The following is a 15,566-nucleotide window of genomic DNA, read 5'->3' as shown; positions in this document are numbered from 1 at the left end:
AATTACTTAAAAACAGTGTAATCTTAAGATATAGAGAAGTATTGTTGAATAAAAGCATAAGAAAATTTATTTTCAACTTGGCCATATTTGTATGTATGCATTTGATCATGACCTACCCCTCAACTAACATCCAATTTATGTAGTTACATACCATACACAAAGAACAAATAAAAAAAAAACCCAAACCAAAACATTAATTTGACATCACTTGACAACTACTACCTAGAAATACAGTGCTCATACTGCAAGGTGCAAACATCAATGTTCAAAATGATACGTGTTTGGGGGCATTCATCTTCCAAGACACACAAGCAGAATATCACTGTTCCATCTGGGTAATCTGCCAAAAGAAGGCACTTCAGTTAAGCTGATTGCCTGAAATATATGCTATATCAGTGCTGGCTTGGTCACATTTGTCCTATTTATTTTTCTTCTTTTCTCAGGCTAGGAATGGATGATTCTGAAAGACCATGGCAGAACAGAGGTTTCAGATGCCTTCCAATTCCCTCTTGAAGCAAACATGACATTTTTTGTAGCCCAGTGTGGAGTCTGGCTGCTTGTCATGTTCCAATTAGTGAAGCAGATGTGAAAGGCTTATTATCATCACCTGAGCCTTCAATTTAGCTTGAAATGGAACACTCCTAACTATGCAGGAGTTTACTAGTTCTGTTCTTTTTTCCCTAAAAGCATATTAATGTCTATTATAAGTTATGTCATTTTAACTTTAAAAATATTCTATTGCTCCTAATTTAACTGCTCCTGGACAAATTTTTGTTCTTGGTAAGTTAATGGAAGTTTTGTCATAATCATCAGTGGGAATAGAAGTAGTTCCTATAATGTGATAATTATTTTAAGCCAAATCTTAATATGCAACAGACAGTACTCTATTGCTATATTATCACTTAATTAATTTGCCATAAGATATACTGATAAAAATGTATTCAATTCACTTCATTATGTGTCAGTTTCACATAATTTTCTATCTCATTATCGGAGTTCTTCCCCATAATAAATGCAAAGCCCTATGCATCCCTAAGAGATTGTTAACTTTTTAAACACTTTTTAATGTACTAGTCTGATGATTTCAAGGGCTACTTGAGTACAGGCTAAGTCCTTAACTACAGTGCTAGTACATGGGGATCTATGACCTCCATCCCTACCAGAGGTTTACTAAGGGCCACCTCAGTGAAACCTTCATCAACTGTTCCCTCTTGCACTGCATAGACGGAAACCACTACATTGCAGCAGAGAGACCATCACCACCACACACCAGCTTGGGCAGCATAGACCAGAACCAGAAGTACACCACCCCTGCACAATAGCCACAGTGAGTGGAAAGATTCCCATTAGGTAAAAGGTGGTAAAGCAGCTACTGCAACACAGTATTGTCTCTATTCATAGTCTAATTTCCAGTGAGTGGTTTGGAATAAAAAAACTCTGGAAAATAGATTATTAGACTTTATATTGCAGGTAACAGGAGGCCAGTAACAAGACTCAAAGAAGAGACAGGTCTAACTGTCAACGCAAGGTTAGTTGCCATTTTGATGAAAGAACTGTAAGATGCCAAGATGGAAACTGAGGAGAACTGCATTAGTTTTGTCACTGTCTAACCAAGTAGTTAACAGATAGAAATACCCAGAAAGCTTTGCACAGAAAAGAAAAAGAAAAAAGGTATATTTTTTTTTTCCTTCACCTAACACAGAGAAGGTATCTGCATCTCTCTATTGTCCGTAGAGAGAAGCTATGGAACTAATAAGATAAGATGCCTTGTGTTTTAGGCAGCTGCAGTGAAAAGAATCTTAACAATGAATGCTGAAGAAATTTACTCAGTGCTAAAGGGAAAAGAGAAGAAAAAAGTGGACGGAAATTTCTGTGATACCTCACAATAATACCTGATGACATAAAAAAAAAAAAAAAAACCAACCCAAACAAAAAAACAAGAATGAGGATAAAGAGGGAAAAATAAAGGATGGAGAAGTCAAGAGAAATGAGACTTATAAAAAGTAACCATTCAGACTACATAGACATTCTTGCAAATTTTTCACCTTTAATAACATCAATCAATGTAGTAATAGTTCCAAATAAGGTAACATGAAATAACACAAGAACAAATACACTATACCTATACCAGTGGATAAATTCAATGGTTTAAATAATCTGAACATTTTTTCCCAACAGTATGCATAAGCAATGACTAGGCTAGAAAATAATGTCCAAAAAATCATACTTTTTCCAAGTACTGTCCAGTAATTCAGGGCTTCCTGAATCAAAGTGGTTTCTAAGAATTTAGAAAACTTCAATAAATTTATTCACTGGACTTGTCGAGTCTTTCCTTAAACCTAAATATGCTTTCAGTGTTCTCAGCATCCTAAGAGAAGGTGTTCTATAGCTTATATTTTCTTATAGAATCCTAGAAAAAATGAAAGTTGAATATTTGGTTCAACTTCCTGCTCAAGGCAGGGCTAAGTTCAAGATATGGTCTCCTTTTATGTTACCTGTTAGTTTCATCTAGTATCACATAGTTCTTCCATAGGAAGAGGCAGGAAAAAAGTCACTGAGAGAAACAGAGGAAGACTTCTAATATTATAGCAACTGCCAATAGCATTTTAAGCTTCATGATATTATAATATCAGACCAAAATACAGTATAGTTGTGAACTCAGATAGTTTCTATTTCAGATTTACTTTCCCATGTATTCCTTCAAAGTTGTAAAAAACTATTTTCATCACTAGTTTTGCTGGTTTTGGCTGGGATAGAGTTAATTTTCTTCACAGTACCTAGTATGGGGCTATGTTTTGGATTTGTGATGAAAACAGCACAGCAGTGTTGATAATACATAGATATTTTAGTTACTGCTGAGCAGTGCTTACACAGAGTCAAGGCCTTTTCTGCTTCTCACACCACCCCACCAGCGAGGAGGCTGGGACTGCACCAGAAGTTGGGAGGGGACACAGCTGGGACAGCTGACCCCAACTGACCAAAGAGGTATTCCATACCATATGACAACAATGCTCACCATATAAAGCTGGGGGAAGAAGAAGGGAGTGATGGTGTTTTGTCTTCCCAAGCAACCATTACACGTGATGGACCTCTGCTTTCCTGGAGATGGCTGAACACCTGCCTGCCGATGGGAAGTGGTGAATGAATTGCTTGGTTTGCTCTGTTGCACACGCAGCTTTTGCTTTACCTATTAAACTGTCTTTATCTCGACCCATGAATTTTCTCACCTGTACCCTTTTGATTCTCTCCCCCATCCCACTGTGGGGGAGCAAGCGAGTGGCTGTGTGGTGCTTAGTTGCCAGGGTTAAACCATGACACTAGAGTATATGTGAACAGTGCTAAGGGTGATTTAGAAATCACTGAGACAGTTTTGTCAGCTGTTTTGGCATGATTTTTTGATTCTACTGCTCTGGTCCTTAAGTGTCATGGTCTGCTTGTTTTTTAGTGCTGTGATGAACAAATGAATATCATGGTATAAAGATACAAACAACATGAGGTCATAAACAAAGATTCCCTCATTGTTTTTTTTCCTCAGACAAATATTAAATAGTGTATTATGCTGTCATTTTCACCAAAACAGTAAATCTTCATTAATTGATCAATCTGAAACTAATGCATTATTTGGAACTAAATTTTTTAAGAGAGCATTTATGAAATTGAGATATTAAGCTGCTAGGTTATACTTATGATAAACATTGTCACGGAATGCAATAGGAATAATGACTTGCATTAATTTTCAATTTATTACAATTTCAAATCAAAACACTAAGTTAACAAATCATGTTACTTTTTCTTTTCCAGTTCAGTACAGTGTCATCAATTTATTAAGTTACCATTGCATATATCACTAGGGCCTCTACTGAATGCGACAGCTACATTTCCCTATTTTAGTTGAATGTTTTCTCTATAGCCCATGAAACTGGTATAGCAATTGCTGATCAGCAAGTAAATATTCAGTAGGTGAATGCTCTAAGATAGTGCCTAATTGAGAATGAGTGAACAACGTCAGCTGAAACTGATTCTAAGGAAGGCATGTACATAGTGGCTTGATCAGCCATGCTTGTTAATTCTAATCCTGACTAGATCATTTATTTCTGGAAGTCTTAGTAATAGCAGATAGTAATTACTCCACAGTGAAGGAGAGTGCACGGGGTCAGTTCCTCATTAAAAAAGGAAAATTAAACACATCAGATTTAAAACAGTTTTTCAGCTTTTATTTAGCATTATTTTGGAGAAATTACTTCCAACTAAGTTAAATAATTTATGTGGAAAAGGAATTATTTTTATCCTGTATAAACAAAGAATGCCTTCATATGATGCATTCCCAATATGAAATGAAAACATATTAAAACTCCTTTAGGCTACACCATGATCAAACATGTGGTAACATTAGGTCTGTTTAGGAAAGAAAAAGCTCTTTTCATCATAGTTGCTTCAAGACTACAGAGTAGGTTCCATACTACAAAAATATTACTGTAAAAATACATTTTACTGAGATTAAGTTGTCCAATAAAAGTATTGATCATCTTGTCTATTATGGGTCAAAAGAGTGAAAAATGAATGAGAAAACTGCTTTAATACAGTTTTAGTTTACTTAGATTTTTGAAAGAATTGTCACAATTCATAGCTCTAGTAAATTTACCAACAATTAAATCACGATTCATATAAAATCCTCTGAATGTTAGAAGTCTATTTCCATGTAGAGATTAGGTTATAACTTCTTCTGAGGCAGACAGTAGATGCAGAGTGCGACTGTTCTTGTACATTTTTAGAGGTGAGAACCATAGTCCTTTATTTTTTGTGAAGTAGGGTAGGATCTAAGGATCTTCCCTACCAGAGATGTAGTTTGACATGTAAATCCATAGTAAACACCTTTAAATCCCATCACGTTTCCTATGACTATGTGGGGTTGGCCATACTCCTAGAATCATAGAATCATGGAATGGTTTGGGTTAGAAGGGACATTTAAAGGTCATCTAGTCCACCCACCTACCTACTCTGCCTCCTCCCCCTAGGGGCTGAACTAGATGTCCATGGTCACCAACTTCTTGCACTAGATCAACCAGCCTAAAGCCCAGTTCAACCTGACCTTGAACACTTCCAGTGATGGTTAGAGCATGGTGCTAATAACGCCACATTCACAGGTTCAATCCCTGCTTATGGCAGGGGGGTTGGGCTCGATGATCTCTCAAGGTCCCTTCCAACCCAAAGCATTCTATGATTCTATGATTCTATGATTCTATGATCTACAACTTCTCTGGGCAACGTGTTCCACCCTCTTCATAAAGAATGTCTTCTTTATATCCAATCTAAACCTATCCTCTTTCAGTTTAAAACTGTTGCCCTTTGTCCTGTCACTACAGGCCCTGGTAAAAAGTCTTTCTCATTTTTCTTACAAACTCTTTTTTAGTATTGACAGCCCACAATAAGGTTTCCCCTGAGCCTTCTCTTCTCCAGGCTGAACAACTCCAACTGTCTCAGCCTTTATTCATAGGTTATAAAAAAATTCTTAGGTGATTATCTCCAGACATAAGACAAATTAAATCAGATGAAACCCATCATAATTTCTAGAGGAAAACCAGAAAATGAGGTAAGCCTGTTGGAGTTCAGTTAGGCACAATGACAGACCTGTGCACACTCAAAAGGATCCACTCATATAAAAGCAACAACCAGCTATCAATTCCAATTATTGAAATTTGGCATCTATGAAAAAAATTACACTCTGAATAAACCTGAATCTGTAAAATACAAAGAAAAATCTTTTTGTTAGTTTTGAGAATTATTTTTATAAACAATTCCTATTGAATGAACTTGTAAAAATACAACAAAAACATTAGAATTAAAAATAATTTTAAAAATATAAAAACTTGTAGACAGGTATAATTTCACAAGAAGTACTGAAGTGCTTATGAAATTTAATGTAACTGGATAAAATTTCATACTGTGAAACTGTTCAGTAAATATTTTAATTATATTGACAAATTAAGTCAAAACTGCAAAATTTGAACTTTTAATAAGATCCACTCACTGAGGGTGATCCTCAGCAATATTGTCATTGAAATCTTGTGTCTGGAAGGAAAATAAATACTTGATCTGTCTGTTTGAAATACAGAAATAATAATGCCCACTTCTTATATTTATAAAAGCATAATTACTTATGGCAAAAGTGCTCCACATTTTGTAAGAGTTAGATCTTAACTGCTCTCTACTAATTAAAATGCAGACAAACTCTCACTTAGATACAAGACCATGAATAACTGTGACACTTACCCAATTGCACCTTGCCAGTTCACCATTTAATTTCAGCTGTGAATACCATTTTGTGAATTGATTGCTTTTCTTCTAGCTGCAAATAAATGCATAATGAGTGTTTTTATAGCTATTTACTACTTTGAATTTCAGTATTCAGTGTTTTGTCATTTGAAGTTCAGTGACACATGACTTAACATATTAAGCAAAGCAGCTATAATATATATGGTGAAATATTTTCCCCAAGTATCTTTCTACACTAATATATAGATATTTTAATTTATGGAATTATGTTAATGGTGAGTCAGATTTTTGAGTTTGTTCTCCAGATCTTACGTCCATTTTTTTTTTTATTTCACCAGGTCATTTGTTTTATTATGTGTGACCTGAGTAAGCATTCACACTTTCTGCAGAGAAAATTACTGGAAAAAACCATGATAAAATCATGTTTGGTCTACACTTCAAATACCAAATGGTTAAATAAGAGAGTGAAATAAATTGCATCTATTCCTATGCAGTGCCCAAGGGCAAAAAGCATTATTTTTTTAACATATCCAGCCTTACATTCTTGTCTCATTTCAGTCAAATATTAGAGAATCTTTTCAGTAAAGAATTCTCAAAATGCTTTCACATCACCATGAATTATTTCTAAATTATACTTCAGTAAGAGTAGAAAGAGGTCCAGCTTATAATTCATATCCTAAAACACTACTTCTCCCTTTTGCCAACATAGGGTATAGTTAAACACTTCAAACACAAATAGATTATCAATAAGTACATATATGCCAAGGACTTTGAGAAATAATGCTGATCTACTGAAAGACTATTGTTGACTTTATATTGCACATAATACGTCCCAGAGCTTAATCTTTCTTTAGCTATCACCCTTCTATGACATATTTTTGATGTAATTCCACAGAGAATGACGCAGTTCTGAATGAAGCAATGTAATTCAGCCTAGATAAAGGCACCTAAAATCATGTCGAAACATGATTCAGCTACTCACACAGAGGCATTTAGTGTCAGTCAAAAACCCACTGGTATCTAAGAATTGACAGGGAACTGGCAGTTATGAATTTGCAGCAAAGAAACTTTTGGAGATCTATGCTCTGCTAGGCACCTCAAACATGTAAAATGGCACTACATCTATGCTCAGGCAACTGAAACCCTTTGGTGGCTACTTTAAGGTGACCTAAATCTCTCTCTCTGAGCTTCACTGACTGTATTGATGCCTTTTTTGAACATCTCCATGGCAAGAAAGAAGGCACCTTGTGCTCAGGCCTCTCACGCACATAGAGAGCCCTTTATGCAGCCTAGTCGTACACGAATTGGATGTGGTCTGATTCCCAGGCACATTAACTTCAGATAGTGTTATCCCTCAAACAAGGATGATTGGCAGAGAAAATGCGGTCTTCCCTCCCTCCCCCTCCCCTTTCAAATCAGATGTATGCTGCAGCTAAGGCAGGATTGTACAAAGATACTAAAATTTGGAATTAATTTTAGTGTTTTAACTCTGCTTTAACATTTTTTGTACTTTTTTCCTGTTATGGGGTAAGTTGCTCCAGAGAGCTCATCTGCCAGGTACAAATTAAAAAGATCTGGGATGGAGATTCAAAGATAGCAAAAGAGTTTCAGAACTACCAGTTCTTCTTAGAATTTGGTCAGCACAGCAAAAAACAACAAGAGTAGTAACAAAAATTTAGTCTGTTGAAAACACTGTAATAGGTTTTAGTTAATTAAAAGCAAAAGCAAATTAAACAAGAAATAGCTTTTTACATGATGCTTAGGTTGATTTTACCAGAGGAAGAAAAATGAAAAAAAAAAAAAACCAAAACCCAGTTAGAATCATAGAATCATAGAATCACTTAGGCTGGAAAAGACCTTTAAGATCATCCAGTCCAACCATTAACCTAACATTAACAAGTCCACCACTAAACCAGTTAAGGGTAGAGTAGCAATTTCATGTTTCCTGGCTTAGTGGCTGGATTATTTTTAATGAAAGTTAAAGACTAGGAATCATTAAGATTGTTGAGTTTTCTTCTATTAAACAATGAATTCCAAAAGTGGTTATAGTTAGAGGTATTTGAAGGTTACAAGAGCACTATAGCTGTTACGTCAGATTTTAACTCTGATTGTATTTTTCAATATTGTATAAACATAATTGCTTTCCTAGAAGAGAATTGCATTTAAACACAAGTACTCAGAACAAAGGTAAAATAATATAAAAAGTTCAAAAGCTGATTTAAAATGGTTAATCATGATTGTTCCTAATTTCCACTGGAATCAGAACTCACCAGTCAGATAATACCCATAGAATTTCCATCATAATGCAAGAGTTAAAGATAAACAGATGGAAAAAAAACTTCTTTTCACAACAATGACCCTGTATACTAAATAAATTAATTCAAAGCAATACTCAAGAGATGTGCATATTACTGTAGCCGACAACACACCATCTCATTTTCCTATTCCCTAGTTGTTCAGGAGTAGTAAAATGCATATTAATACGGAGATTTTTTGCAATGGGGCACACACTTTTTGCTAATGAAGCAAGTCTGTCAGAGCAACGGAGATGGAAAAAAGGGTAATTGGATCTTACTTGAAAACCTTCAGCTTAAGTTGTGGTCTAGAACTGACAGGTTCTGTCAATATTTACAGAGAGATTTATTGCTATGCCGCATACGCTCAGAATGACACACATTTTTGTACCATAATAAAATAAATTGCATAGTGTTATTATCTTATTTTGAACTTTTTTGTGTATTTAAAGTGCAAGAAGATTTTGGGGTTTTTTGCTTTTTTTAAATTGCATAAAATTTACAATTCATTGCAGGTTTTGGTCTCTGGTTTCGTTGAAAATAAACAGATCATTACAAAAACTGTGAAAGCTCATTATTATTTGCATAAGTGAAAACCAGGGTGAAGCTAACTAAGACAGACAACATGTTCTGCCAAGTTAGAGAATGTATTTTGCTTATTTTTGCAGTATTAGAACATGATTAAAAAGCAATTAATAGCAAAAGACAATTGCAAATACACAGTTTTAGTATCTAGGTTCTGTTAAATATCAACATTATATTTCATCCACAAAGACATGGTCAGAAATAAATCACAACAAAAATATACAATGATAAACAAGAGAAACTTTGAAATAGGAGGAGGTTAGTTTCTTTAACATTTATGGTGTGCCTCATGAGAGCTCTATGTTTCAACATTTTCAGTGGCAATAACTTATTAACATGTTTTCTTATGATAAGCAGCTGAATATTTCTCTAAATAAACAATGGCTGACAGGAACCTTCTTTCTAGAATAACTCTGTGTTTAAAGCTTATCTCCAGCATTTATCATGTTTTAAATACAATGTTGAATCTTGACCTGTGCACAGACAGTGGTAGATATGTGCTTTGTTCCCATTTCCTTTTGATTTTTGCCTTGAAATCATAAACTGAAAGGAGACTTAATTCTGAATATAAATTGATATCTGCCATATATGCTTAGAAGGGAAATCACATTTCAGAAAATCCTTGGAATTTGCATTCCTGAAATCTGTAATATCAATCAGCCACATGGTGAATACTTGTATTCCCTCTTCTGCTTCTGTTTCTATTTTTTTTTTACTGAAGTTTTATTCTCACTGAAAAAATCATATGAGAATTTGGAACAAAATTATATTAAGGGACACCAGTCAAATAAACTGGGATGTTTCCTGAATGAAGCTCTCTGCTTTAAAAGAAACGCCAGTAAGATCTAAGATCTGCTGAGTATCTGCAGGTTCTCAGATTTAAAATTTGATGGAACCTTTTTCTTACACAATTATGTTTATGAAAATACCAAAGAGCTTGTTTTGGACTCTAGGCTATATTAACTGTGATACTCCATGGCTAAGCTATCTGAAAACCACTTTTTTTGCTGACCAATATTATTAGCTGAAAAAGCCTGGAGACAAGCTTTTTTAGAGAGGGAATTTAAGATATGTACATGTGTAAAAATCTATCTTTTATTTTAAGATGTAATTCCATAGCTCCCAGAGGAGATTTTAGGCACTAAGGTCTCAAAAGTACTTAATTGGAGTCCTGAATTTAATGCTTACTTCCAGGAGAGTATTTGAGACGAAATTCTCTTTACTGGATCCTCCTGACTGGCCTGTTTTGCATAAGTGACTGTTGGGAATTGCACACCTGAAGCTTTGAGTAGCTGAATGCCTACATGCTATTTTGCCCTAGTCTTAAATATCTATACACATTTAGGTGAGCTCTGCATGCTTAGATTTCCAAATAGTTACAGGAAAAAAGAAGCTTATAAGATAGTATCCATCATATGGTTTTTGTAGTAAATTTTATTAATAGCACTGCCATTTTGTCTTTATTTCTCCCCAGATCTGCTCCAAGAAAGCAATAAACAACTTCTGCATATTTTTATTTTTAACTTTCAGCTATTTACATATTTTATACTATTGCTCTCAAGTCATAAGGAGACATATTACATAGTATGTAAATACGACTAGATAGTGATCTGTGTTACACCTGTATAATAAATAACATGAGACTGCCTTACAATGCAAGCAACAGCACAAGCACAAGATGTAAAAATGATTGAGAACTGGAGTTTATGAGAACACAAAACTAAGGGGAATAGAGGTAAACAAAAATTAATCAGATATGTTTGTGAGGAAACAGAATAAATCTTTCTGGTTACTCTTCTTCATCAGACATATATAATTGTATTGTTTCAAAACTTGCTTGCTGGCTCAGTTCACAGATGTGTTCAGGTCTTCAGAAGCTTGCTGGTTTGCATTGGTGAGCCATCTCCATGAACTTACACAGTTCGGTCATTTCAAGTGTTGCTTAAAAATATTCTCTAAATCTAGCTCCATGTAGTGGATGTCTACTGTTTGTAATAAAGAGTGTACAGTGGATAATATCTAAATGTCAGTTGATTACATCCTCCTTTAAGCTGGGGAAGGGGAAGGGGAAGGGGAAGGGGAAGGGGAAGGGGAAGGGGAAGGGGAAGGGGAAGGGGAAGGGGAAGGGGAAGGGGAAGGGGAAGGGGAAGGGGAAGGGGAAGGGGAAGGGAAGGGAAGGGAAGGGAAGGGAAGGGAAGGGAAGGGAAGGGAAGGGAAGGGAAGGGAAGGGAAGGGAAGGGAAGGGAAGGGAAGGGAAGGGAAGGGAAGGGAAGGGAAGGGAAGGGAAGGGAAAGGAAGGAAGGGAAGGGAAGGGAAGGGAAGGGAAGGGAAGGAAGGGAAGGGAAGGGAAGGAAGGGAAGGGAAGGGAAGGGAAGGGAAGGGAAGGGAAGGGAAGGGAAGGGAAGGGAAGGGAAGGGAAGGGAAGGGAAGGGAAGGGAAGGGAAGGGAAGGGAAGGGAAGGGAAGGGAAGGGAAGGGAAAGGAAAGGGAAAGGAAAGGGAAAGGAAAGGGAAAGGAAAGGGAAAGGAAAGGGAAAGGAAAGGAAAGGAAAGGAAAGGAAAGGAAAGGAAGGAAAGGAAAGGAAAGGAAAGGAAAGGAAAGGAAAGGAAAGGAAAGGAAAGGAAAGAAAGGAAAAGGAAAGGAAAGGAAAGGAAAGGAAAGGAAAGGAAAGGAAAGGAAAGGAAAGGAAAGGAAAGGAAAGGAAAGGAAAGGAAAGGAAAGGAAAGGAAAGGAAAGGAAAGGAAAGGAAAGGAAAGGAAAGGAAAGGAAAGGAAAGGAAAGGAAAGAAGGAAAGGAAAGGAAAGGAAAGGAAAGGAAAGGAAAGGAAAGGAAATTTTTTCAATTTTTTTGACTTTTAGACCTGAAATTTTGTAATCCCAAGGACCCCTCTTCTTTCTATATGTCTGTACTCCTGCAAACAGGTTAACACTCTTTCTCCTCCCCTACAGAGTATGAGAATTTTTCCTTGTTTGTGAAGCTTTTTGAAATTCCTCTCTAAGAGGAGTCAAATGAAGAGGTTCCCTTATAGGAAGACATAGTAGTTGTCTCAAGAAGCCTTGAGAGGGTAATTGTATAACACTTGCTGCCCAATTTACCACTGCTACTGTTTTGAAGAGAAAATGCTGAGTATGCTGAGGGAGAACACGTTGTAAATTAATGTCTTATCCCTGTCATCTGTTTTTGCTGATCATGGACAGTCAGCTAAACATCTATAAACCCTGTTCGGTAACAGAGCTGGAAAGAGTGGATCTGAAGAATGAAAAATATGCTGGCAAATGAGACAGGTCTTCCTCCTGGCCAGCCCATCAAAAATGGTGCTGAGTGTATCTGAAGAAGGCAGATGATGAATCAGTGAGTCAGGCTAACAGAATGACGTGAAGAAATTGACATTTCTGTCAACTAGATCTTGGTGGAAAGCAATTAGGTTATGATGAATAAGAGAAATAAATCATGCAGAAACTGTGGACTTTTAATTAGAGGAAACCTTCCCCAAAAATACAAAATTGCAGCAAACTTTCAAAAGGAAATACATACTGCAATGTTTCCACTGCAAAAGTAAAATGAAGAGGCAGAAGGAAAGAATACAATTGTCTACTGAAAATACTCATAATTAATTTCCTTCCTCCTCTCTTTCTTCCTGTCTCCCCCATCTCTTCCCTTTCTTTCCCTCCCTCCATCCCCATCTTTATTTGTATTTTGTTACAAAATAGCAGTCATGCCCCCACTCTCAGAATGGAAGTGCAGAGAAATACTCCTCTAAAAGCAGGAGTACAGGAAGCACAAGGCCTCTATAGCTGGGAAGACAAAGAGAAACAAGAATAATGAAAATGTGGTGGGAGGTCAGCGTTGGCACAAAAAGAGAGGGTAGTACCTGGGAGAGTAGGACGTGCCACTCCTGTTGTCTTTGAGAAAACATAGAGTAGGACATTACAATTTCAGCATTTTGCCATAGCACCAGGCAGCTATCTAGTTCTTTCAGAAGCATCATGAATAGTTGTAGCGGTCTACATTGGTCTGAGCTGAAGACAGGCTGGGTTTTTTTATTTTTTTTTATTTTTTTCATTGACTAAACAGAAACACGGCTTCTAATTCTCATCCTCTGAAACACAGCAAAGATGGTTAACTAAAGTAACCTAAAAATGAAATTGTGTGTAATTTTATATTTTCAGTATTAAAATGAAAATGGATGAAAACTGAGCTCAACGCTGGTCATTTTCTACTATGAAAAAAAGACTTTTAAACTTTATTTAGTTAACAGAAACAAGCTTTACTTGTCAAGCTGAATGGTAAAATATAAGGGAACCATCTCTCTGACTGTCAATAAAGAAGTGTTGCAATAGGGAGACTGAATTTCGGATGTCCCATTCTTTCTTGATACAAACTCATAGTGCTTTTACTTTTTCCCTCTCCAAAATCCTAGACGGGTTATGTTGGCATACATAAAGTGTGATAGCTTATTAATAAAGAATCCAAAACTAATTTCTCTCTTGGGTAATTTTTCCCTCTATTTTATCAGTTATTTTCAGATTACATTATGTTTTCTTTATTTTTGGCTTTGATGCCCAGGGGGCATTGTAGTAACTTGTTAGTTCTTAAAAAAGCTTGGTTTCTTAATATTCCTTATTATAAAGAGTAGTTTCAGTTAATATTAGGCATATTAAGATATGTTTAGCTGATTTTTTTTTTTTTTTTTAAATCACCTTCATCTATCATCCACCTATCAGTTAAAAACACTGAGAAATTCCTGGTACCATACACAGAATAAAACCCATTGTTGTGTCATACAAAGATAAATAAAAATAAAACAAAGTAGACACAGCCATTTGGTCTTTAGAAAAAAATGCAGTTACAGCTAAACGAATTTAAAAAAAGAAACAAAACCAAAACCAAATGTCCAGGCCAGTCAAAACTGTTCCAGACAAAAGTTGTCTGACAAGCTTCAGTACTGAGGCCTTGCAAACTCACTGCAAAACTGTTGGCCTTTTGCTAGCAATGGCAATACTGGATGACTGGGTGACTATGAGCTGCTTTCAGGTTTGTTCAAGTTTGATATTTTAGGTTTGTTTTGGTTTGGCTTTTTTTCTGTGATTGAAGGTCCTTGCAATCTTTGGAAAACAGGTATAAAAATGATTACTGAAGAAAATATAACCCTTCACATCTGAAAGAGCAAATAATATCTACATTCTCTTTAACTCTTTAACCAAATAGTGAATAAAACAGCTGATAAGGACAGGAGACCTGAGTTTTGTTTCTCCTCATTTTTTAATTGGTGACCCTGGGCAGGTCCCTCCCTTTTCTAATGTCCACATTTCTTGTCTGTGGTTTAAGGTGACTTACTTGCCTTACTACACACTCCTTCTCCTTACTAACCACATTATGATCTAGAAATCAGAACCTTAGAATGCCTTATTTTAAATAGGATTTTTTTTTTCCCTAGGGAAAAAAATAATCAATGAATCTGTGGATTTTTTTTATTTCATCAGAGTATTAACAAGGTCCTAAAAAGCTGCATCATCAACAGGCTTTCTCTGATGCCTGTAAATCAAGTAATACCTGTCTTGGGGCAGGAACAAGAAGTAGTAAGTTTCTTTGATTCTAAGTTTCTTCTTTAGCTTTCTATTAAGCCTTCCTCAGAAATTTCTAGAAAAGATGCTATCTAGAGTATTGCCTGAGAAAAGATGACATAAAGTGGCAAGGAATAAATACATGGAATCATAGAATTGTTTAGGTTGGAAAAGACCTATAAGATCATCCAGTCCAACCATTAACCTACACTACCAAGTCTACTCTAAGCCAATCAAGGGTAGACTAGACTAAACCATGTCCCAAAGTGCCACATCTACCCGTTTTTTGAACACTTCCAGGGATGGGGACTCCACCACTTTTCTCGGCAGCCTGTTCCAATGCTTGACTACCCTTTCCATGAAGAAATTTTTCCTAATTTCCAACCTAAGCTCCCCTGGCGCAGCTTGAGCCCATTTCCTCTTGTTCTATCGCTGGTTACTTGGGAGAAGAGACCAACACCCACCTCACTACAACCTCCTTTCAGGTAGTTGTAGAGAGCGATAAGGTCTTCCCTCAGCCTCCCCTTCTCCAGACTAAACAATCCCAGTTCCCTCAGCCTCTCCTCATAAGGCCTGTGCTCCAGATCATACATATTTATTATTAAACATATTTATTATACAGCTAAACAAAAGGAAATATAAAATATATATATGTATTTTAATTCATTGAAGATAGGAAAGTGTAACAAGATATCTCTTGCAAGTCTACATACAGCTGTCTACATATAAGTACAGGATAGATACAGTGTAGATTACAGACTACATATACAATGAAGGGGCAATGGTATAATGGACACAGTAAATAAAGTCATTGAGAAAAGAAGAAATAGCACACTATTTCCTGCAATTTA

Source organism: Pelecanus crispus, chromosome 1 (assembly GCF_030463565.1).
Source record: "Pelecanus crispus isolate bPelCri1 chromosome 1, bPelCri1.pri, whole genome shotgun sequence".
In the NCBI taxonomy this organism is placed as follows: domain Eukaryota; kingdom Metazoa; phylum Chordata; class Aves; order Pelecaniformes; family Pelecanidae; genus Pelecanus; species Pelecanus crispus.
Note: the sequence above shows the minus strand (reverse complement) of the source record.